Source organism: Pan troglodytes, chromosome 3, assembly GCF_028858775.2.
Source record: "Pan troglodytes isolate AG18354 chromosome 3, NHGRI_mPanTro3-v2.0_pri, whole genome shotgun sequence".
NCBI classification, from domain to species: domain Eukaryota; kingdom Metazoa; phylum Chordata; class Mammalia; order Primates; family Hominidae; genus Pan; species Pan troglodytes.
Window position 1 is genome coordinate 139,785,583 of NC_072401.2, and position 24,212 is coordinate 139,809,794.

General features: G+C 39.8%; 1 long non-coding RNA gene and 1 other non-coding gene across 4 annotated transcripts in view; both read left to right on the forward strand.

The window, feature by feature from the left end:
• Positions 1–17,137, forward strand: part of LOC104006213 (uncharacterized) — a 38,715-nt gene extending 21,578 nt beyond the window's left edge. For 2 of the 3 annotated variants that reach the window (XR_001717158.3, XR_679826.4), the window contains exons 3-4: positions 7,596–7,841; positions 15,021–16,261. This is a non-coding gene — a long non-coding RNA (uncharacterized LOC104006213). Of the gene's footprint in view, positions 1–7,595; positions 7,842–15,020 lie in introns of all 3 variants that reach the window. The other variant, XR_001717157.3, reaches the window with a different exon arrangement.
• LOC112209088 (U7 small nuclear RNA) lies at positions 6,133–6,191 on the forward strand. Its single transcript, XR_002943758.1, has one exon. It is a non-coding gene; the product is annotated as a U7 small nuclear RNA (small nuclear RNA).
• Positions 17,138–24,212: the final 7,075 nt, after the last annotated feature.

Below are 24,212 nucleotides of genomic sequence, written 5' to 3' on the forward strand. Positions count from 1 at the left end.
GGATCTTGCTCAAGAAAGAATTTGGGGTGAGTCCATAGAGTAAAGTGAAAGCAAGTTTATTAAGAGAGTAAAGGAATGAAATAATGGCTACTCCAGAAGCACAGCAGCCACGAGGGCAGCTGGTTGCTGATTTTTATGGTTATTTCTTGATTATATGGTAAACAAGGGGTGAATTATTCATGCCTCCCTTTTTAGACCATGTAAGTAAATTCCTGACATTGTCATGGCATTTCTAAACTGTCATGTCGCAGGTCAAAGTGTAACAGTGAGGATGACCAGAGGTCACTCAAGTCGCCATCTTGGTTTCAGTAGGTTTTGGCCAACGTCTTTACTGCAACCTGTTTTATCAGCAAGGTCTTCATGATCTGTATCTTGTGCTGACCTCCTATCTCATCCTGTGGCTAAGAATGCCTTATCTATCTGGGAATGCAGCCGAGGGGGTCTTAGCCTTATTTTACGTAGCCCCTATTCAAGATGGAGTTGCTCTGGTTTAAATGCCTCTAACAGATTTTCTAACATTTGCATAAAGAAAATGGAGAAGAAGGTTAACATTTTGCACCCTAAATCAAATAATTTAAAATTTCTCATATATTCTTGCCTCTAAAACCCCTCTTCAGCTAAACCTCCATGGAAGATTTTTTTTTTCTTTTGACTTTTCACTTTCTTACTGCAATATCTTGACTTTGGATCCTTTTCTCCTCTCCCCAGGTTTTCCTCAGAAATTTCTCATTCTTTCCTCTACATGAGGAGTCATTTCACTACCTCAGCACCTATTACACATTTTTTATATTCAAACACATTCCAGTCATGTTCAGCAAACAAAAAGAGCCTCAAACAGCTCCTGCCATCCTGAGAATACAATTTATCCAAGACCTTTGGCTACTAAAACACACTGACCACAGTTTATCCTCCTCATCCCTAAGGTTTATCAAGGTAGTCTTCTGAATGAGATGTTCTCCTTCTGTATTACTCAGTTTTCATGCTGCTGATAAAGACATACCCAAGACTGGGAAGGAAAAGAGGTTTAATGGGCTCACAGTTCCACATGGATGGGGAGGCCTCACAATCATGGCAGAAGGTGAAATGCACATCTCACATGGCAGCAGAAAAGAGAAGAGAGCTTGTGCAGGGAATCTCCCCTTTGTAAAACCACCAGATCTCGTGAGCACTTATTTACTATCAGAAGAAGAGCACAGGAAAGCCCTGCCCCCATAATTCAATTACCTCCCACTGCATTACTCCCACAACACATGGGAATTCAAGATAAGATTTGGTGGGGACACAGCCAAACCATATCATCCTGTCCCTGGCCCCACCCAAATCTCATGTCCTCACATTTCAAAACCAATCATGCCTTCCCAACAGTTCCCCAAAGTCTTAACTCATTTCAGCATTAACTCAAAAGTCTACAGTCCAAAGTCTCATCCAAGACAAGGCAAGTCCCTTGTGCCTACAAGCCTGTAAAACCAAATGCAAGTTAGTTACTTCCTAGATACAATGGGGGTACAGGCATTGGGTGAATACAGCCATTCCAAATGGGAGAAATTGGCCAAAACAAAGGGGCTACAGGCCCCATGCAAGTCCAAAATCCAGTGGGGTAATCACATCTTAAAGCTCCAAAAGGATCTCCTTTGATTCCATGTCTCACATCCAGGTCACACTAATGCAAGAGGTGGGCTCCCACGGCCTTGGGCAGCTCCACCTCTATAGCTTTGCAGGGCATAGCCCCCCTCCTGGCTGTTTTCACAGGCTGGCATTGTCTATGGCTTTTCCAGGCACAAAGTGCAAGCTGTTGGTGGATCTACCATTCTGGGGTCTGGAGAATGGTGGCCCTCTTCTCACAGCTCCACTAGGCAGTGCCCCGGTAGGGATTCTGTGTGGGGACTCTGAACCCACATTTCCCTTCTGTGCTGCCCTAGCAGAGGCTCTCCATGAGGGCCTGCCCCTGCAGCAAACTTCTGCCTGGGCATCCAGGCATTTCTGTACATCTGATATCTAGGCGGAGGTTCCCAAACCTTAATTCTTCACTTCTGTGCACCCGCAGGCTCAACACCAATAGAAGCTGCCAAGGCTTGGGGTTTCCACCCTCTGAAGCAACAGCTTGAGCTATACCTTGGCCCCTTTTAGTCACAGCTAGAGCAGCTGGGATGCAGGGCACCAAGGGCTTCACACAGCAGTGCCCCACTCTACTGGTACCAATTTACTGTAATCATCAGTTTTCATGCTGCTGATACATACCTGAGACTGGGAAGAAAAAGAGGTGGTAATGGACTTTTCAGTTCCACATGGCTGGGGAGGCCTGTCAGTCATGGCGGAAGGTGAAAGGCATGTCTTACATGGCGGCAGACAAGAGAAGAGAGTTTGTGCAGGGAAATTCCCCTTTTTAAAACCATCAGCTCTTGTAAGACTTATTCACTATCACAAGAACAGCCTGGGAAAGACCTGCCCCCATGATTCAATTACCTTCCAGCAGGTCACTCCCACAACATGTGGGGACACAGCCAAACCATATCACCTTGCATTGATACATGTAATCTCAATGAAATAATGCAAATTTTCTTTATGCTTTGTTTCTCTGTTCTGCCAATTGAAGCTGAGTGGATAATTTGGGGTATTATTTTCCTCGGTAGTCACAGTAATCACTTTCAACCAGATGGCACAAATATATGAGGAAGCAGTTGTGCAAAGTGAAGAGGGTTCTTGGATCTCGCACAGCTTTCCTGTGCTCTGCGTTTCGAAAATTTCTGAGTCAGCAAGCCCTGAAGACATCACCAATAGGACGCTATTTCTTCCCAGGGTCTGCCCATATTTCTCATGGCTCCAAGAACTACATTCCACAAGATTATTTTTATGTCCAACCATACATCTAGAAACTTGTTTAGATGGATATAATGACAAAAATGACCCAGATGATTATCCTTTGAATTTATAGGGTACTTTTCTGAGGGACTCCAAATTCTTCTAAGGCTAGAAGTCTCCCCGTCACTTCTCCTCCCTAACTACCATAATCCAAAAAGTAGTGATTATACCTATACATGAAGACTTATTTCAAGAATTTAAATACTTTTTAAAGAGTTAACCATAAATACAGAGTCCTGGCATGTTCCACCCATACCTGACACCAGGAATTATGAAATAGGAAGCTGGCAGTGAGTTATGGTGCCTACTCTGGTTGTAAAGTAGTTTACTTTCTGCCTGAGTAAAGCATTAAGACGTGCGTCAGGTATCGTTAGAGAAGTTGTTCAGCAACTGTTAGCCCCCAAATAATTACAGACCACAGTTTCTCCTAAGATGTGCTCCCCACTTTCCACCATGGCGGTAACTGCTTTACACCACCTGTTCCATCAGCATTGCATGTGAGAATGTGAGGGACAGGCCTGCTGCTTGCCTGAGGTTAATGATTACCCTGTGGATTTTCTCTACGATTTACACATTCTAATGTGTTCCTGCTGTGTATGATCACCTGGCAACTTTTACAGGGCAAGAAAGAAGTGCACTGCAGGTCAAGATTACCCATAGACTTTCTCACTGACTCTGAGTGTGTGTGGGTGTGAGTGTCGATGTGTGTGGTGTGTGTGTGTGTGTAATCAACAACATTGCTGCAGTACCTTTGAACCACATTGGAAAAGGAGGAACCAAAGGCAAGAAAACGACTTGAATCAAAATCATCTCTCCAAGTGTATTATTGATCCATAGAAGGAATGTTCTTGTAGGGTAGCAAAATGACTTTCATGAGGGCTATGTGCATACTGCTTAGGACAGATATTACTGCTCTATATATTTAAATTGATGTTTTGCAAGATAAACACACACAAGCACATGACATGAACCTTCGTCAACATTCCTTAAATACTGCCTTTACTAAGGAAAGCACAGGTCCTCATGTGGTTAAGAGACCATAATTTTGGCCTAGGAAGCTAGTCTTTACGTTGAGAAAATGAAAGCCCTTTGAAAATTAATAGTTCTGCATGTCTTCATTCACTTTACAAGGGCACAACCATGCTGATTCCTGCACTGTAGCAATTTAAGGAGAGTAAGCATCAGCCTCACCTGAGAGATATGAATCATGATGTAATCTTCCCCAGATTGCCCCCATTCATCCAGCCTCCCACAACTTCCCAGTTCACTACAGTAATACACATCTCCTCCAGACACTTCTGAGAGTTGAGGCTGGACATCTCAGTAAATATGAACAGAGCCTCTTTCCCAATAAGTTAGCTAATTTAGGTTAGTACATTAAAATTCCCTGAAATGGTATTTGGAGTCTCTTGGAACATTTTATTCCTTAGGCAAATGTGGCCCAAAATAAAATTGCATATCCCCAAAATGCATCTGTTCCAGGGTTCAGGCCCATCCACAGAAAAATACAGCTGCCTCTCTGTGGCTTACCCTGCCTGGATCCCTAATGAGGCTCTGCTAATCTCCAATTCCTATAAGCGGCTCATTTCTTACTACATCTTGGGCTTACAGCCGTGTGGCTTTTGGGATGAGATTCTTTTTAAAAAGCTATGTTGAAAGGCAATCCATTTGATCAGAGAGAAATATCTTGACTTCATCTTTTATCAGTTCCCAGTGATACTTGGGCTGCAGGTGGAATCCTGCAGTTACCTTGTTTAACATTAAAAATAATTTCATTTTCCTGCCAGAAGCTGGTCTTACTGATCATGTTGCTGCTTAGAAGCCTGGAGAATCATGACTTTTACCTAACTTTTAGTAGTGAGAGATGGCAGATAATTCTAATTAAGAAAGAAACACAGATGGGGAGAAAGACTGCAATGCAGAACAAGAATAACAAGTCTACTGTAGTAGTGATTTCCATAATCCAAAAGAGAAAGGGAAATTGTCAAGGCAGCAGGAATTGCTTTCAAGAGCAGTCTCTACTCCAAGAATAAAGCAGAGATGCAGCTGAACTTACTCAGATGCTCTACTTCTTTCTTCAGTACGGTTGAGGATTTCAATTTAATCTAGTGCTGCAAAACCAACAGTTCAGTAGAAAACACCACCAATTCTGAAGGGAAAATCAGTTTACTATTGCATTAACTATATTTAAATTCAGAAGGTCTGAAGACATTTTCCCCAAGGCATTACTTATTTTCTTTACTTCAAATCATTAGTTAAATCTTCTTTTTGAAGATTTAAAATTGATAACTGTCAATGCCTGTAGTCCTGTGACTTGCTGTAATTGATAGTCTGCTGACTTGGGTGTCTAATACTGTTGTCAAATGATTGAATGTTTATTAATTATATCCATGTGCAATGGCAACGGCTATTACCCAGGGCAGCATAACATGAATGCTAAATCTGAATACAGTACAGAGAAAATCTAAAATTCTCAATAAATCAGAACCTATTTGTATATATGGCTCTCATAACAGACAATAGATCTTCTATGTACAAGCAATAAAAAACAAGAAGCAAATCTACCTCTAGAATTAGAGAAGTCATAGCTTTAGGGTCAGCTAAACCTAACTCCATGTAAACACATGAAGAGTCTATATTGCCTTCTGGATAATCCATTTATTCACAACTTGAGTGGTTTATAACAGATACAACCAACTCAATAACTCACAAATGGAGAAAGTTGTGCAAATTGATCAAAGAAATACTAACACCAAGTATCTCTCATTCAACACTGAAAATTTACAAAAATAGTCTTTAACATTCAGAATCTAAAGAATTGTTAATGAGCCTAAAGGACTTACCAGATCAGTGTCAAAGGTCCTGTAACCGAATGTAGAGAGAAATTTGGGTTCTGTTTTGGCTAGAAAGGGATAGTGAAACAATTTCAATTTGTTGACTATTGCGTATCTCACATTTTTTATATAGCTCATTTACTTCTCATGGCAGTGCAGATATTATTGTCTCCATTTTAAAGAAAAATAAATTGGGACCAAGATAATAGTAATAACACAACGATTGTTTTTATTACTATTAGAGTTAACATTTGGAGGAAAAATATGTCAGTTAACCATACTAAGTCCTTTAACTGTATTATCTTACAGGAACCTTTCCAGAAAAGGTCAATATTTTCATCCTCAATTTATAGATGAAGAAATTGAGGCTTGCAGAGTTAGAATAATTCGCCCAAGATTACACAGCAAAAACAATAATGCCAAGATTAATACCACAGTCAAAAGCAGCTCTTTCAGAATTTGTCTAGCAGGATTTCTAGTTTTTACCAGAAAACCTCCCACAAAAATAAAACCAAACAACAACAACAACAACAAAAACCCAGTCACTTCTACCACCAATTGGGACAGATATGATATGCTTTACTTGCTATAAATCTGATAATTTTTCAAGTTACTGGTAATGTGAAATGTGATGGTCCTCTGTAAATTACCAGTAACAAGTGCAATAATTGAAAGTGTATGGTATTCACTAGGAAAATAAAGGCAATATTTAAAATATGAAACCTAGACCAGGCCCAGTGGCTCACACTTATAATCGCAACCCTTTGGGAGTTGATTGCTTGAGGCCAGGAGTTTGAGACCAGCCTGGGCAACATAGTGAGACCCTGTCTCTACAAAAAAAACAAAAACTTAGTTGGGCATGGCGGCAGACACCTGTAGTCCTAGCCACTAGGGAGGCTGAGGTGGGGGAGGAAAGACGATTTGAGCCCAAGAGTTTGAGGTTGCAGTGACCTATGATTGTGCCACTGCACTCCAGCCTGGGCAACAGACCCTATCAAAAATACATAAATAAATAAAGCATGAAATCTAGTGTCAGGTATTTGTGGTCTAGTCAGTGATATACTCAGCAGGAGTATTACAGTTGTTAGTCCCTGCATTAGTATAGCAAATAAACAACTTCCATGAACTTCTTACCAAAAAATTTCATGGTGATACCAACATTGCTTTGAGCACCAATAAATACATTCATAGCTCATTTATCCTCATCAGTTAACCTTCATCTTATAAAAGCACAATTAACTATTGACTTCATGATTAAAGGTTGTTCTCAATTTCAAGAGTGGGGACCCTTGAAGATTTTGCCAGCCAAGGTTACATTTGTTTTTTGATTATTGCTGTCTCAGCAAAATTATGAAATACCGGCCGGGCACAGTGGCTCACGCTTGTAATCCCAGCACTTTGGGAGGCCAAGGCGGGTGGATCACCTGAGGTCAAGAGTTTGAGACCAGCCTGGCCAATGTGGTGAAACCCCGTCTCTACTGAAAATACAAAAATTAGCCAGGACTGGTGGCACGCACCTGTAATCCCAGCTACCAGGGAGTCTGAGGCAGGAGAATCGCTTGAACCCAGGAGGCGGAGGTTGCAGTGAGCCGAGATCACGCCATTGCACTCCAGCCTGGGCGAAAAGAGTGAAATTCCATCTCAAAAAAATATAGATATATATATAATTTATATTTATATGAAATACCTTAAGATCTACAAATTGATAAACAAAAAGTTCCAGGAAGAAGTTTGGAAATATTCTTGAATTGTACTAAAGCACCTACAGTATTTCAAAGTAATTTGCCAGACATGTTTTCTAATGTAGGTTTTATAGTTTCTGGGGTTTTTCTACTTACTGACTGCGTGAGGGGCCCAGGAACTATTAGAGTGTGCATATAACAGTGTGTGTCTATTTCCCAGGCTCCCTTGCAGCTGAGTTGGCCATATGACTGACAGCAAGCCCTGGAATGCAGCCAGAAGTGATAGAAGCCTCTTTCACACCATGCTCCTAAAATACTCCAAGAAATTTTCCAAACCCACTCTTTTTAGTCTGTGCATCTGGAAGTGAAAGTTTTAGAAAGGGTAAAGTCACTTAATGGAAAGGGCCCAGATCTAGCCCCTCGGAGCCAAGCTGTTCAACTAGAAATTCTGCATTAGTATTTGCGGGTGAGTATTAACCTTTGTTGGGCTAAGCCATAGAGAATTGTTTTAATTGCAGTCAGCCTGATTTTATAGTGACCTTGGATCCAGAATATTACTTAGATATTACTAGTATCTACTTCATAAAGTCTCTGTGAGGATGGAATAAGATAATGAACTCAAATGTAAAGCAATTCCTTCTTTACATGAGTTTGAGTCTGTAGTATAAAAATTATAAGTTATGTGTTTTATGATATATGCCTCTAAAAATAAATACACATGCAATTATACATATACACACACACACACACAAGCATATATATATGTTTGTAAACATACACCTCGCTCAGTCCATATATTCCTCCACTGTGAATAGAAATGTATAGAAAGCAAGCGGTCTTTAGGGTGGCTATTTGGTGGTTACCAGACATAGAAAAAGAAGGTAATAAAATATAAATTTTAGGACAGTCTTTCGGTGATTATGCCAGACTCCTACCAGCATCTTTCCACACCAGATCAATGGAACAGAAAATTCAATCATGTAGACTCATAGAATGGCAAGCCCACAGGGTGAATGAACTCAATATAGCTCTTTATATCGAAAGCCGAGAAATAGAGAATTCAGGTTTGTGTCTCAATATGATAGCCTCTGCATGTTACTATAAAGCAAATGTGAGCTTTTCCCAAGATAGAAAACTATTGTGACTGATTTCTGGGACTTTTAGAAGCCCCTCTATATGCAACTGAACGAGATAGCCAAAGAACTCTTCCTAACAGTGGTTATTTCTGCATCAGGTGGTAGAAAATGAGGATCACAATTTTAGAAAAGATCCCAGCACTTTCTCACTAGAAGTTACAGAAATCATCAGAATGACTAGCATAGGTAAAAATCAGTTATACCTACAGGTTTTCAGAAGTAAAAATATATCTTTTGGATTTGCTTTTTTTTTTTTTTTTTGGTTAAATAAACATGTATCCTGGAACTTAAAGTAAAATAAAATTAAAAACTAAAAAAAGAAAGATGGACAAAGTACACTAGGCAGTTAATTAGCACAAATAAAATACACGTTGCCAATAAACAGAAGAAATAGTTAACCAAAAAAATTTTCTAAAATTTAGCTTATCTTGAGGCAATCTGGGGAGCTTGGACATTGGGTATATACAAATACCGGGGCTATTTAGGTAATTGTATCACAGGAACCCAGCATTTTTTACTTTTCTCCAGCTCTGTTAAAAAGGAAGGAAAAATGTGTATACTCAGTACAACATTCACTTAATGCCACCAATTCACTTAATGCATTGTTTACATGTGCAATAGATACTAGTTACAGTGTTGAATATAGAAATGTGTACATGTGAGTTATATAGTTCCTATCCAAAAGTCAGGAGGCCCAAGACCCAGGAAGAGTTGATGTTCTTTGTAACATATGACATCAGATCACAAAAAATACCAGAATAGTTTTGTTATATAATTTTCTTGAGTACTAAAATTTTATAAAATTATTCTATTTTTAAAATATGTTATCTTAACATACTAATATTTCGAAAAATTACTTGGCTGTATTAGATATATTCCTATGCATATAGTTTTGTAGGAATACCATAACAAAATATCAAAAGCTGGGTGGTTTATACAGCAGAAATGTATTTTCTCACAGTCCTGGAGGCTGGAGGGCTGCGACCAGGTAGCAGCAGGGTGGCTTCTTCTGTGGCCTCTCTCCTTGGCCACCTCTTGCAGTGTTGTCACGTGGTTTTTTCCTCTGCACATGTATCCCTGGCATCTCTCTATGTATCCAGATGTCCTTTTTTTTGCAAGTACACCAGTTAGATTGGATTTGGGATCCACCCTAATGGGCCCATTTTAACTTAATCATCTTTTTAAAGACTCTCCAAATACAGTCAGTCTGAGGTACTGGAAGTTAGAGCTTTAACATATGAATTTTGAGAATACACAATTCAACCCCTAACACTATATCATGAATTAAATAATATAGGAGAATATAATAGAATAATCCTGGACTTTAGGGGAAATTATATTAGAAACAGATTCCTGGTTGATCCAGAAGTAGATGCATCCCATGGTGGTTTTTAATCCAATGGGGGTCTTTGCCACTGGCTAAGTCATTTAAGAATATGCTGAGTGTCTTCTTCAGGCCAGATATTGTGGCAGGAGCTGTACAGGTCAGCTACAGTCCCTGTCTTAAAGAAGCTCAGAACCCAGTGAACACCCAGGAAAAGACATGAACAATAAAAATTTAATGTAATAATAAATAAGCACAACCATAGAAGAATAGACAGGGCATTAGAAGAGCAAAGGTAACTATCTCATTCTTCCTGGAAATAAGGAAATTTCCACAGTATAAAGGCCACTTGAGTGAAATAAGAAGTTGAGCAAGAAGAAGAAAAACAAAGAAAGAGCATTTCAGAGACAGGAAGCAACCTGGGTGAAGTTTAAAAAGTGGCAAATTCTTCTGTATGCCTAGATGAAGATGTAAGCTAGAGAATAATGATGATTTGGTCAGAAGAAGGAAGGGCCTGGTGTACTCTCTAATGCACTTGGACATATCTAATGTAACGCTGCCAAATAGAACATTCTGCAATGAGGGAAATCTTCTGCGTCTGAGGTGGGTTAGATAAGGTGGTCATAGCCTCTCTTAAAGAGGAACAAACCACCCAACAGTGCACAAACCACATCCTGGGCTCATGGTTAGAACATCCTGCCACAAGCTGGTAAAAGAGAATGGGAGAAAGTCCCCAAATTTTTGCAAGCACAGAATCCCATGATCAGTGTCTTTGGGCTGACCTATGCTCATTATAATAGTTAAAAACACTGCTGTGTAGAGAATTAAGATGCTAAGGAGGCATGCAATATATGTACTAGGATGGCAGCAATAGTGCATATGTGTCCAGAAGACCACAGACAACATGCATAGCAACAATGCCCATTCCCATCCCTTCATGAAAATCATGTAAGACTCTCATAAAGGGAGTTTCCCCAGCATCAGTCGGTGCTGTCTTACTTTTGAGCAGCCTACTTTGATCAGCTGTCAGAGTGCACTTTTACTTTCCAATAAACTCCTTTATTTTTTTTTTATTTTTTACTTTTTTGAGACAGAGTTCTACTCTTTTTGCCCAGGCTGGAGGGCAATGGTGCGATCTCTGCTTAACACAACCTCTGCCTCCTGGGTTCAAGTGATTCTCCTGCCTCAGCCTCCTGAGTAGCTGAGATTACAGGCATGCAAACCACTCCCAGCTAATTTTCATATTTTTAGTAGAGATGGGTTATCTCCATGTTGGTCAGGCTGGTCTCGAACTCCTGGCCTCAGGTGATCCACCCGCCTCGGCCTCCCAAAGTGCTGGGATTACAGGTGTGAGTCACTGCACCTGACTTCCTTTGTCTACTTTTATTTGGACTCACTGTCAAATTCCTTTGTGTGATGAAATCAGGAACCTGAACTGGCCCACCGACAACATGTCTGTGCTGTGCAGTATGGTAGCCACTAGCCACATGCAACTATTGAGAATTTGAAATGTGTCTTGTGCCACAGAGTAACCCAATTTTTTAAAAATTTTATTTAAATTGTTTTAAATTTAAATGTAGACAGCCAACATGACTCATGACTACTGTATTTGACAGTGTAGATTTAGAAAGGGTTTTTTATCTTTTTTCTTCATCTATACTGTCCACATGCATAATACACTCCAATCAGATACATTTTTCATTACATGTGAGATGTGTAGCACGATGTTTAAGTGGAAATTTGGCTATGAATATATGGCAACAAGTATTAGAAACCAAAATGAGTTGCAAAATAGATCACCAAGTCAGGGTTCTTCAGAAAAACAGAACCAATAGGATGTGTGTGTGGATAGAGACAGAGCCAGCAAGCTGGAGATGCAGGAGAGCTGAAGGTGGAGAGCCTGTCCAAGAGCCGGCAGGCTCATCATCCAAGAAGAACTAATGTTTCAGTTTGAGTCTAAAGGCAAGAAAAAGCTGATGTCCCAGTTTCAAAGGAAGCAAGGCAGGAGGAATTCTGTCTTACACAGGGGAGGGTTGGTGTTTTTATTCTATTCAGACCTTCTGCTGACTGGATGAACCCATCCACATTAGGGAGGGCAGTCTGCTTTCCTCCACCTATTGTTTTTAGTGCTGATTTCATTCCAGAACACCCGCACCGAAACACCTAGAATGTTTGACCAAATATCTGGGCACCTGTAGCCCAGACAAGTTAACTCATAAAATTAACCATCACACCAAGTGAAAGTAAAAAGAGTACTTATTAGAGACTTAAACCTCTCATGCATGTGAAGAATATAAGAGTTTAGACAGCAGTTGTGGAGAGAATTAGTGGGGACCATAGAGAGAGCTACTCATGGGTTAATCTGCTGTGAGAAACACCAGCTCCAAGGGAAAGGATCTGTTCATCTCTCACCTCAACCCTAATGAGAGAGCTTCAACCGAGAGCTTGGTAGGTGTCCTTGCTATTGGAGTGACACAGTGGATTGAAGTCTGATTCCCACAGGGAAAATTCAAAAAGCAGAGTGGGGCTGGCCAGCTGTTCCAAGCAGGAGGAAGGAAGGGGAGGCAGCATATTTCAGTTGCCTGACTCCCAACTTTGGTTGACACAAAGCATGCAAGAGTGTTTGCTGTAACTAGATTTGGGCTACATGTGAACTCCTTTATTACAGGGTCACCCATAGGGGCAAACAGGCCTCAGCACGACAATGCTTAAAATACAGCATTCCTAGAGTCAGAGAAAAGTATATCACCTGCATCAAGGGAAATGTAGATGAGCGCTCTACATCTACATGTACTCTTTAGAAGTCCCAGTGTTGAGACTTCTAAAGAGAACCACAATTTCAGCAACCAAGAAGAAGAAGGCTTTTAACTTCAGCCATGTCCTGAGAGTATGAAATCAACTTTTGAATATACCAGTCAAGTAGGATATTTCCAGCCCACATATCACTTCCTCCACTACATTTAAAACAATTAGAAACCACACTTTTCAACTTGAGAGAAGAGCTTGTCCAAAATGAAAAGTCTGACCACATCCACTTCCCCAACTGCAAGCTTTCCACCAGTTGGCCTTAGTTAGGAAAAGAAGAATAGCTGTAATCTGAGTGCAGTTGGACATTTTACCTGTAATATGAAACTAGACAAATCCAAGAGACGTCTAAGAGGCATAACTGAAGGCTTTTGATGAACATATTTTATGTAGGTAGTGAGGAAGACAGGGTTTTGAATATTATGCTTGGGTTTCTCCTTGTGTAATTCTCCCCAGCTATATATATTTGATGATCCTATGACTTTGTATTACCTAAGATTAATTGCAAAGGTCAGTGGTATGGTGGAGTTTTCACCAAGAGCAGAGAAAAAACTAGCCCCAAAGAACAAAGCATTAAGGGACCATGGAGAGAAAAAAAAATCACTCCGTATCTAATAGTTGTGCTTATTTGTGTACCAGATACTTACACAATGGTATTCAAATGGTTGATCAATGAGGGGGAAGGGGTATGATCCCTAAAGCAACATCTTAGAAACTTGGGCTAGGTGAGTGAAAATTGACATTTCAGTAGCTCAAAATGCCTTTTTAGAAAGATTGTGATTCTCTCAAGATGAGAATCTCTCCTATGAAGGATGGGGAGCCGTTACGTGATTATTAAAGGAAAATGACGTAAACAGCCTTGTGTTTTAGAAAGCCCACCCTGATACTTATGTGGGAAATAGAGATGGGCTAACTTCAGACTTTAAACAGAAACACCTGCTGGGAGATAAATGCAATTGTTCTGGTGAAAGTTGACGAGAACCTGAGCTAAGAAAATAAGGTAAGAAATGCAACAAAGGGAAGAATTTCTGGAGATATTTAAGAGGCAAAATTAACAGATCTTGATAACAAAATCAGATGTAGGTGATGGGAAAGAGAGGCTTTGAGGATGATGTTCAGGTTTCTGACTTGGGTAATTCTTTCTAGCTATATTATAGTAGAAACTCCAGAGGCATGAGCTGTGGCTTGGATCAAGGTGGTCCTTATACTTACCAAGTTAGAGCCAGTCCTGACTTTATGAGATGGGCGCTCTGCTATATCACATCACTGTATCATATTACCTTCCTGTGATAAGCAGAATAAGGGTCCCACAAAGATGTCTATGTTCTAATCCTGGAAACTAAATATGTTAGGGTACCTAGCAAAGGGAATTAAGGTTGCATGTGAAATTAGGTTGCTAACCAGCTAACCTTAAAATAGGTGTTGTATCCTGGATTTATCCAGGTGGGCCCAATGTAATAAAAAGGCCCTTAAACTTGAAAAGTTTAGGTTTTCAAGTCAGTCTTATGGTGATACAATGTGAGACTTGAACAGCCTTTGCTGAATTTGAAAATGGAAGGGAGCCAGAAATGGAAGAACATAGGCAGGCTTCAAAGCTGGAAAAAAAAAAATCACATTTTTCCCTAGAACCTCCAGAAAAGAATATAGTCAAGCCAATACCTTGATTTTGCCCCAGTGAGACCCACTGCAGACTTCTGACCTCCAGAACCGTAGGATGATAAATCTGAGTTTGTGGGAATTTGGTACAGCTGCCCTGGGAAACAAATGCACTTATCATTTAACCTTTCTCAGCAAATCCCTACTCTCAGATTCATCCACATTTCTAATTTGTTTACGTCTAACTAATGCTTTATTTATAGTTTTCTTGACTTGTTATTTGCAACTTATTTAAACAGTATTATAAGCTAGTCATTGTGTGCCTACTGCTGTGTAACTATCACTGGAGTAAGTTAAAATACCAGGTGTATTCCCTATGAACAGTTAGGCCCATCAAATTATCTCAGAGCAAACATGAACAATAAGAACACCTTGTGTTGCAGTCTCTTTTTTTTCTGCTTATCTGATCGCCGTACAACTAAAACATTTCCCAAGTAATAAATAATTTAGTTATAAAATTTGGGCAGCTTTCTGTCACAAGATATAATATTTATTTTGCTGCTGAATTAATTAATGTTTGGGAAATGCTGTGTAAATGTTAGCTCTTATCCTCTTCTTATTTATAGTAAGTACATAACCTGAAACTTTAGTCCATGCAACAGAAAATGCTGTGGACTATAAGTGATAATGATGGATTAACATTATTTGTCCTTATGACTTTATCTGTAACCTGCATATAAAATTCAGAACTTGAAATGATGAAGATAATATCTCTCCATCCTAGGTTGGCCCAACACTCATGAAATGCAGATGTGAATGATTTTTGACTGGCAGATTTCAAAATGAATATGCAGCCACTACAACTTTTATATAACTTTAAAATTCTGGAAGAGGAATGCAAGACTCTGTCCAAATTGTGTGTTTGGGGCAATGAGAATATTATATGTACAGTCCAAAATATATTTCCAAATACAGGTAAACAAAGGCTATTTTGATTCTGTTTTAAGGTCGCAAATAGTCTGTCATGGAGTTTAGATTGTGAGTCTCCCTGCTAGAAGATGGGTCGCAATTGGAAGAGTGCTTTATATTCCCCGCGCCACTGCCAAATGATCCTAGAGGTTAACAGAAAACAGCAATGGGGCTTCCAAGGACAAGGACTGAATTATATACTTTGTAAGACTAGGAATGAAGAGAACATTGTATTCTTCAAACAAAGTAACAGCTAGACAGACAGGCAAAAGAACGAAGAATCTGGCCTCCAAGTAATCCTTAATTATAACCCTGCAACCTAAAAGGACAAGAATATAAAGTGGGTCAAGAAGAAATGCATGAATTATATAAGTAAAGAAAACTGAAACACATCTCCGGGCACAAAGCAAGCTAGCTATAATTTACTACTATAAAATTCAAGAATTTTGTACCCTAGCTTATGCCATTAATCCATAAAGATACCAAAGCCTTCAATATAAAATGACACTAGAAGCTGTAATTTAATTAAGGCTGAGGTACTGTAGTTATTAATTACATGTGAAATAGTAAATATTTAAAATATTTGAAAATTGCTCGTATTTCTTAAAATTGAGTAATATGCTATAAATCTCAAAAGGCAGGGTAATTGCAGTCTCCGTGGCAAGTCTGTTTGTACAGCAAAACCTGTATAGCATCTCTGGAGAACTAAGGTATAATCTGCAGCTGTGTAATTGAAGAAGATCTGACACATGGAACTATACAAGTTATTTTCAACTAGCAGAGCTTAGGATATTTTTCTTTCAGAATAAAAGTGCAGAATTCTGGATTATAATTCTATTTCTACCACACTAAAATAGCTCACAAATGCTTATTCTGTGTTAGAAGCAGGCCTTGAAATGGATAGTCCAAATGTGTGGAATTTCACCACTTTTTGACAATGTAATTTTTGATTAATTTTCCAACACCATAAGCAAAATGCACCTGAACCCATATACACAGTGAATCCTGGGTGGGAATATTGATTTAAATGTGTGTTTGCAATAAATAAACATCCTGAAACACATCATCTTCCTGTTCACATTAACTGCCTCTATCAAATATTGAAACCAAAGTATTTTGTTATTCAAAAGAATATTGTTTTATGCCTATGTATGGATGGTTGTTCCAATCATCTTACAGACTCTAGTGCAATATGAGATACTTGTAAACTTCCATAGCCTATGCTGTATGGAAGCTTTGTAGTTTCTTCTCCACTTCCTTAATCTGAGAGTAGTTGGTTTGTCCCTGAGTTTTCCTGGGTGAATTGACTTTCCACCAAGTGTCATCAAGAGAGTTTGATTTCTGGTTCTTGCCTTAATGAATAAGAGTTGCAATTCCAAGTAGTTAACTGTGGACCACACCCAGGTATACCTCTGAAGTAACCTTAGCATAAGTTCAGTTAGTAGATACAACCCAGATCCTCTCTACCTCATGACAATCTAGCTAAAGGAAAGGCCACAGGGCTACCAAGGGCTTCTAAGAAGTTTCCAGCTTTTCATTGGCCATTTGAAAAACATCATATCATTTGTGGGACTTGGAACAATGAGGACTCTGTTCTTCATGGATGGACCTTGAGATTGTTTTACAGGTAAAAGGAGGGAACTCAGCTCATTACAAAGACTTCATTCAAGGTCAGGATATGGCTGGAAGAGCAGCCTCTCTAAGAACATGGCTTGAAAGGAAATCTGTGAGGAAGTAAGAGAAAATGACTCACAAGCCAGCCACATGCACATCAGTGCAAGTTAGCAGGATGGCAGGTGTCACAGGGAGGTAGAGTGCCCTTGGTGCCTTTTGGATCCCAGTATTTTAATTTTTACCCCTTATTGTTATATAGTAATATCCCTAACCCTGCGTGTGGCACAATTGCTTTAATAAAGACAGTTATAATGAGTGGACACAGAAAATGTGGTATATACACACCATGGAACACTCACTCAGCCATTAAAAGGAACAACATAATGTCTTTTGCAGCAACTTGGATGGAGCTGGAGACCATTATTCTAAATGAAGTAACACAGGAGTGGAAAACCAAAAATCGTATGTTCTCACTCATAAGTGGGAGCTAAGCTATGAGTACACAAAGACATACAGAGTGATATAATGGATTTTAGAGACACAGAAGGAGGAGGGTGGGAGGGGGGCTAGGGATAAAAAAACTACACATTAAGTACAATGTATACTACTCAGGTGATGGGAACACTAAAATCTCAGAATTCACCACTATATAATTCATCCATGTTACAAAAAACCACATGTACCCCAAAAGCTATTGAAATAAAAAATAATAAAGACACCATTACGAAGATACTAGAATTAGTTCATACAAAACTAGCATGTGAGCTTCTTTTGTAGATGATGAACTCTGTGACGGAGGGACATATTCACTTTTGCATGCCCAGAATCTAGCATGATATTTGGCAGACAGGGGGTGCCAGAGAAGTGTTTATTAATTTGGATTTTTAAATGTCCCTTAATTGTTTAATGTCTGTCTTCCTTAGCATAGGTATTTCCTAGTCCCTACAAACTGTGAATAATGAGGTATAAAGCACATACTTATGGTAACATCATACACAGTGTCACAAGATTGATCCTAACATAGCTTCACTTTTATGTACCTTTTATTTCACTTATTACATAGATGTGAGTGAACACCCCAAGGAAAGACAGGTGTTAGGGCTTTAGACATATTTAAGAACGTGAACATGCACATTAGCCTATAGTTTGGGAGCAACATAAACACTAGAAAACTTCATTAGTCTCCTTCAAGGGTGTGTTCATAGTAGGTACTCAATAGATGTTAAGTGACTGACTGCTAAAGCAATAATGGGGGCTTTGGGCACTTGTCAAAAATAAAAGCTGAATTAATGATGAGAATAAATTTCTGACCAACATGGGAAAAATACCTGTACTATTAAATCCTGGATAACTATAATTGTACCCAGGATACCATTTCTTCCATTCCACTAGCTGATTCAAAAGCAGAACAAATGTGCAAAAGATTCTGTGATATGATTTTCAGAGCACAATTTTCTTCATCTTCCTTTCTTTCAGCCCTAGTAAAAAAAAAAAAAGTCCCACAAAGATGTAGGATCTCACTTTGCCTGCATTAATTCCCTGTCCTTTGCGCAATTTCTCCTCTCTTGGAAGGCAGAGGCAGCTTCTGATTTTGATCACTTCATGTCCAGGTAAGCAGCGCTGGGAAGCACATGGGGGGAGGTCATTGAAGAGAAGAGCTACCATGCTTCCAGCTTCACTCAGGACACAGACTGCAAAGGCTCAATAGTCCAGAACAAAACAATCTTGATCTGAAGCTTGACAATCCCTATTTGCAGAACACTTACTGGCATTAGCTGAACATTTGCTTTTCTTGAAAACCTTTCTCCCTGGAAACGTCACATGCAGGGTAGCTCACCTCTGTCATGGGAATGGCACCTCCTGTAGTTGAGGTGAAAACTGGAAAGATGAAAAAACTGGCCTGTTCTTAACCTGAACTTCCATGAACGCTTGGGAGCATTCAATAAGGTACTCCAAAGCCTAAGTGAAGGATGAGTGGAAAGAGGCAAGATAAAAATGTGATTATTCTTATGACTTAATATCTTGGAAAACTCAGATCTGTTGGTGCTTGATTTATTTGCAGATTTCTATAATGTGAGAAAACTAAGCAGAGCTCACAGGATTAACATTTCTCTATTTTTAGTACACACACACACATAAAGCACAGTTACTCAATGACCAAAGAGAAAACTTCCAAAAAACCTCTTATGCAGGAGAGCCCTGCCCAGATTTTCAGGTCTTGATGTTCAGTTCCATTAGCATAGCAGGTCAATATCCATTAAGTGTAGACAGTCCCTCAGACAGTAAGAACCACTGTGGGTTAGTGGTTCAGAGCATGGTTTTGGAGGTGCACTGCTGGGCTTGGAATCCTAGCTTGCCTATTCAATATTATGTGACTCTATGTACATTATTTAACCCCTTGGAGCTTCATTCTTATCTATGAAGTGGAGAGGAGATGATGATAATGTACCTCCCTCACAAGTATTTAATAAAAGTGATGAACTTGGAAAAGTATATGTAACACAGTGAGTGCTTTACAAGCATTAGTCATACCTAAATTGGCATTTGAATACTACATTAGAAAGAAAGTTGGAGAAAATAGTGGGTAGGCTCTGTTGTCTTAGGATGAGAAAGTATTGTTTAAATGATTTTTAAAAAGAAGAAGAAAATAAAAAATCCTTGGGAGCATAAAAAGAAATAAGGCCCAAGAGTGTTGTGATAACATATTATTCAAGAAGAAGAAAGGTCCTTGAACTATGGCAATAAGGATAAATGTGTTTTTCATGAACATTTAAAAATTTCTGTGATTGAATCAGCCAACCATTAAATTTTAAATTAAGAAAGACTTATAGAGAATATACACAACCATCTAGGCAACAAAAATGAAGATTAAAAGAAGTATTAATATGATTTTTATGTAATCTTTTTATAATATTAATATAAATGTCTGCAAAGTAGACTAATGTAGGTATACCAAAACTTCTGTACAAAAAATTAAACTTAGATTAAGTATTCCTAACAAATCAAGCAAGTTGCCCATAGAAAATATATTTTTGCTTTCATATGTAAACACATCTAAATACCTATTACAAAAGAAAAAGCAAGAAAAATGCTTTCTTTTTAAACGCACCCCAAGGTAGCAATAATGTTACTAGTTCCACTTGGGATTTATTCACATATTCATTATATGAATGATGTATAGATATATACATATGTAGAGAGAGATCAGTTTCCTGACCACTATATTAATATTTGCATAAAGTGTTATGACGTTTTAAATGCATTTGAAACCATTGAACACCATCCCCAATTTTCAAGATTTAAAATTAAGGCCCACAAAGAATAACTAATTTCTCTAAATTATATATAAACTAATTCACAGTCTGATGATAGTTTCTTTTGCTGTGTGGAAGCTCTTTAGTTTAATTAGATCCCATTTGTCAATTTTGGTTTTGTTGCAATTACTTTTGGTGTTTTAGTCGTGAAGTCTTTGCCCATGCCTATGTCCTGAATGGTACTGCCTAGGTTTTCTTCTAGGGTTCTTATGGTTTTAGGTTTTACATTTAAGTCTTTAATCCATCTTGAGTTAATTTTTGTATAAGGTGTAAGGAAGGGGTCCAGTATCAGTTTTCTGCATATGGCTAGCCAGTTTTCCCAGCACCATGTATTAAATAGGGAATCCTTTCCCCATTGCTTGTTTTTGTCAGGTTTGTCAAAGATCAGATGGTTGTAGATGTGTGACATTATTTCTGAGGCCTCTGTTCTGTTCCATTGGTCTATATATCTGTTTTGGTACTAGTACCATGCTGTTTTGGTTACTGTAGGCTTGTAGTATAGTCTGAAGTCAGGTAGCATGATGCCTCCAGCTTTGTTGTTTTTGATAAGGATTGTCTTGACTATACAGGCTCTTTTTTAGTTCCATATGAAATTTAAAGTTGTTTTTTCTAATTTTGCAAAGAAAGTCAAAAGTAACTTGATGGGAATAGCATGGAATCTATAAATTACTTTGGGCAGTATGGCTATTTTCATGATATTGACTCTTCCTATCCATAAGCATGGGGTGTTTTTCCATTTGTTTGTGTCCTCTCTTATTTCCTTGAGCAGTGATTTGTAGTTCTCCTTGAAGAGGTCCTTCACACCCCTTGTAAGTTGTATTTCTAAGAATTTTATTGTCTTTGTAGGAATTGTGAAACTATCATCAGAGTAAACAGGCAACCTACAGAATGGGAGAAATTTTTTGCAATCTATCCATCTAACAAAGATTTAATATCCAGAATCTATAAGAAACTTAAACAAATTATAAGAAAAAAAAACCAACCCCATCAAAAAGTAGGCAAAGGATATGAACAGACACTTTTCATAAGAAGACATTTATGTGGTAAGAAACATATGAAAAAAGCTTATCATCACTGGTCATTAGATAAATGTAAAGCAAAACCACAGTGAGATACCATCACACGCCAGTTAGAATGGCGATTATTAAAAAGTCAGGAAACAACAGATGCTGGCAAGGCTGTGGAGAAACAGGAACACTTTTACACTGTTGGTGGGAGTGTAGATTAGTTCAACCATTGTGGAAGACAGTGTAGCGATTCCTCAAGGATCTAGAACCAGAACTACCATTTGACCAGCAATCCCATTACTGGCTATATACCCAAAGGATTATAAATCATTCTACTATAAAGACACGTGCACATGTATGTTTATTGCAGCACTATTTACAATAGCAAAGATTTGGAACCAACCCAAATGCTCATCGATGATAGACTGGATAAAGAAAATGTGGCACATATACACCATGGAATACTGTGCAGCTATAAAAAAGAATGAGTTTGTGGCCTTTGCAGGGACATAGATGAAGCTGGAAACCATCATTCTCAGCAAACTAGCACAGGAACAGAAAACCAAACACTGCATGTTCTCACTCATAAGTCGGAGCTGAACAATGAGAACACATGGACACAGGGAGGGGAACATCACACGTCGGGGCCTGTTGGAGGCTGGGGGCCAAGGGGAGGGAGAGCATTAGGACAAATACCTAATGCATGAGGGGCTTAAAACCTAGATGATGGGTTGATAGGTGCAGCAAACCATTATGGCACATATATATCTATGTAACAAACCCGCACATTCTGCACATGTATCCCAGAACTTAAAGTAAAATAAATAAAAATAAATGACTAGGTGCGGTGGCTGACACCTGTAATCCCAGCACTTTGGGAGGCCAAGGCAGGTGGATCACGAGGTCAGGAGATCAAGATCATTCTGGCCAACATGGTGAAACCCCATCTGTACTAAAAATACAAAAATTAGTTGGGCATGGTGGCGTGCACCTGTAGTCTCAGCTACTCTGGAGGCTGAAGCAGGAGAATCCTGAAGGCAGAGGTTGCAGTGAGCCGAGATCGTGCCACTGCACCCCAGCCTGGGCGACAAAGCGAGACTCCATCTCAAAAATAAATAAATAAATAAATACATTTTAAAAATAGTAATAATTCACAGGTTTGTCTCACACAAAGAGAGTTTGTGTTCACTCATGGAAGACAAAACAACATTGCATGGCTCAAGTATTTGTTTCCTGGGACTGCTTTAAGACATTACCACAAATTGAGTGGCTTAAAACAAGAGAAATTTATTCTCTTCTGGTTCGGTAGGCCAGAAGTCTAGAATCAAGGTGTGGGCAGGGCTGCACTCCTTCTAGAGGCTCTAGGGAATCATGCATTTCTTGCCTTTTCAGCTTCTGGTGACTGTAGGCAATTCCTTGGTGTGTTGTCTCATCTCTCCACTCTGTCTTCACACCACCTTCTCTCTGCAGTCTAACTCCAAACTTCCTCGTATACAGGCCACATAGGATAATCCATGGTAAATCCTCCTCTCAAGACCCTTAACTTGGCTGGGTGCAGTGGCTCAAGCCTATAATCCCAGCACTTTGGGAGACCAAGTTTGGCAGATCACTTGAGGTCAGGAGTTCAAGTCCAGGCTGGCCAACAAAATGAAACTCTCTCTCTACTAAAAAATATACAAAAATTAGCAGGGCCTGGTGGTGGGCACCTGTAATCCTAGCTACTCAGGAGGCTGAGGCAGGATAATTGCTTGAACCCTGGAGGCGGAGGCTGCAGTGAGCCAAGATCACACTACTGTACTCCAGTCTGGGCAACAGAGCAAGACTCCATCTCGAAAAAACAAAACAAAACCTTTAAAATCATTACATATTTTGCCATATAGTTTGGGTATTAGGATGCTGGAGGTCCACTCCAGACCCTGTTTGCCTGGGTGTCACCAGCGGAGGCTGCAGAATAGCAAATATTGCAGAATGGCAAATGTTGCTGCCTGATCCTTCCTCTGGAAGCTTCATCTCAGAGGGACACCCAGCCATATGAGGTGAACATATGGGGCTTGGGGGGCTTTTGAAGAGCAACAGTCATCCCACCACAGCCAGGCTATGTTAATAAGTCTACAGGTACCTCCAAAATGGATATTCTATTTCTTAAGGCTTCAGATGGTAAAAAGCTTAAGAAATCATATTTGTCTCTATGAGGCGATCATTTCCAAGATGGCCAAATAGGAACAGCTCCAGTCTACAGCTCCCAGCATGAGTGACGCAAAAGACAGGTGATTTCTGCATTTCCAACTGAGGTACTGGGTTCATCTCACTGGGGCTTGTCGGATAGTGGATGCAGCCCGCGGAGTGTGAGCCGAAGCAGGGCGGGGCATTGCCTCACCTAGGAAGCACAAGGGGTTGGGGAATTCCCCTTCCTAGCTAAGGGAAGCCATGACAGACAGGACCTGGAAAATCGGGACACTCCCACCCTAATACTGCACTTTTCCAATGGTCTTAGCAAACGGCACACCAGGAGATTATATCCTGTGCCTGGCTCGGAGGGTCCCATGCCCACGGAGCCTTGCTCGCTGCTAGCACAGCAGTCTGAGATCGAACTGCAAGGCAGCAGCGAGGCTGGGGAGGGGCATCCACCATTGCTGAGGCTTGAGTAGGTAAACAAAGTGGCCAGGAAGCTCGAACTGGGTGGAGCCCACTGCAGCTCAATGAGACCTGTCTGCCTCTGTACACTCCATCTCTGGAGGCAGGGCGTAGCTGAACAAAAGGCAGCAGAAACTTCTGCAGACTTAAATGTCCCTGACAACTTTGAAGCGAGTAATGGTTCTCCCACCACGGAGTTTGAGAAATGAGAACGGACAGACTGCCTCCTCAAGTGGGTCCCTACCCCCGAGTAGCCTATCTGGGAGGCACCTCCCAGTAGGGACCAAGTGACACCTCATACGGCCGGGTGCCCCTCTGAGACGAAGCTTCCAGAGGAAGGATCAGGCAGCAACATTTGCCATTCTGCAATATTTGCTGTTCTGCAGCCTCCACTGGTGATACCCAGGAAAACAGGGTCTGGAGTGGACCTCCAGCAAA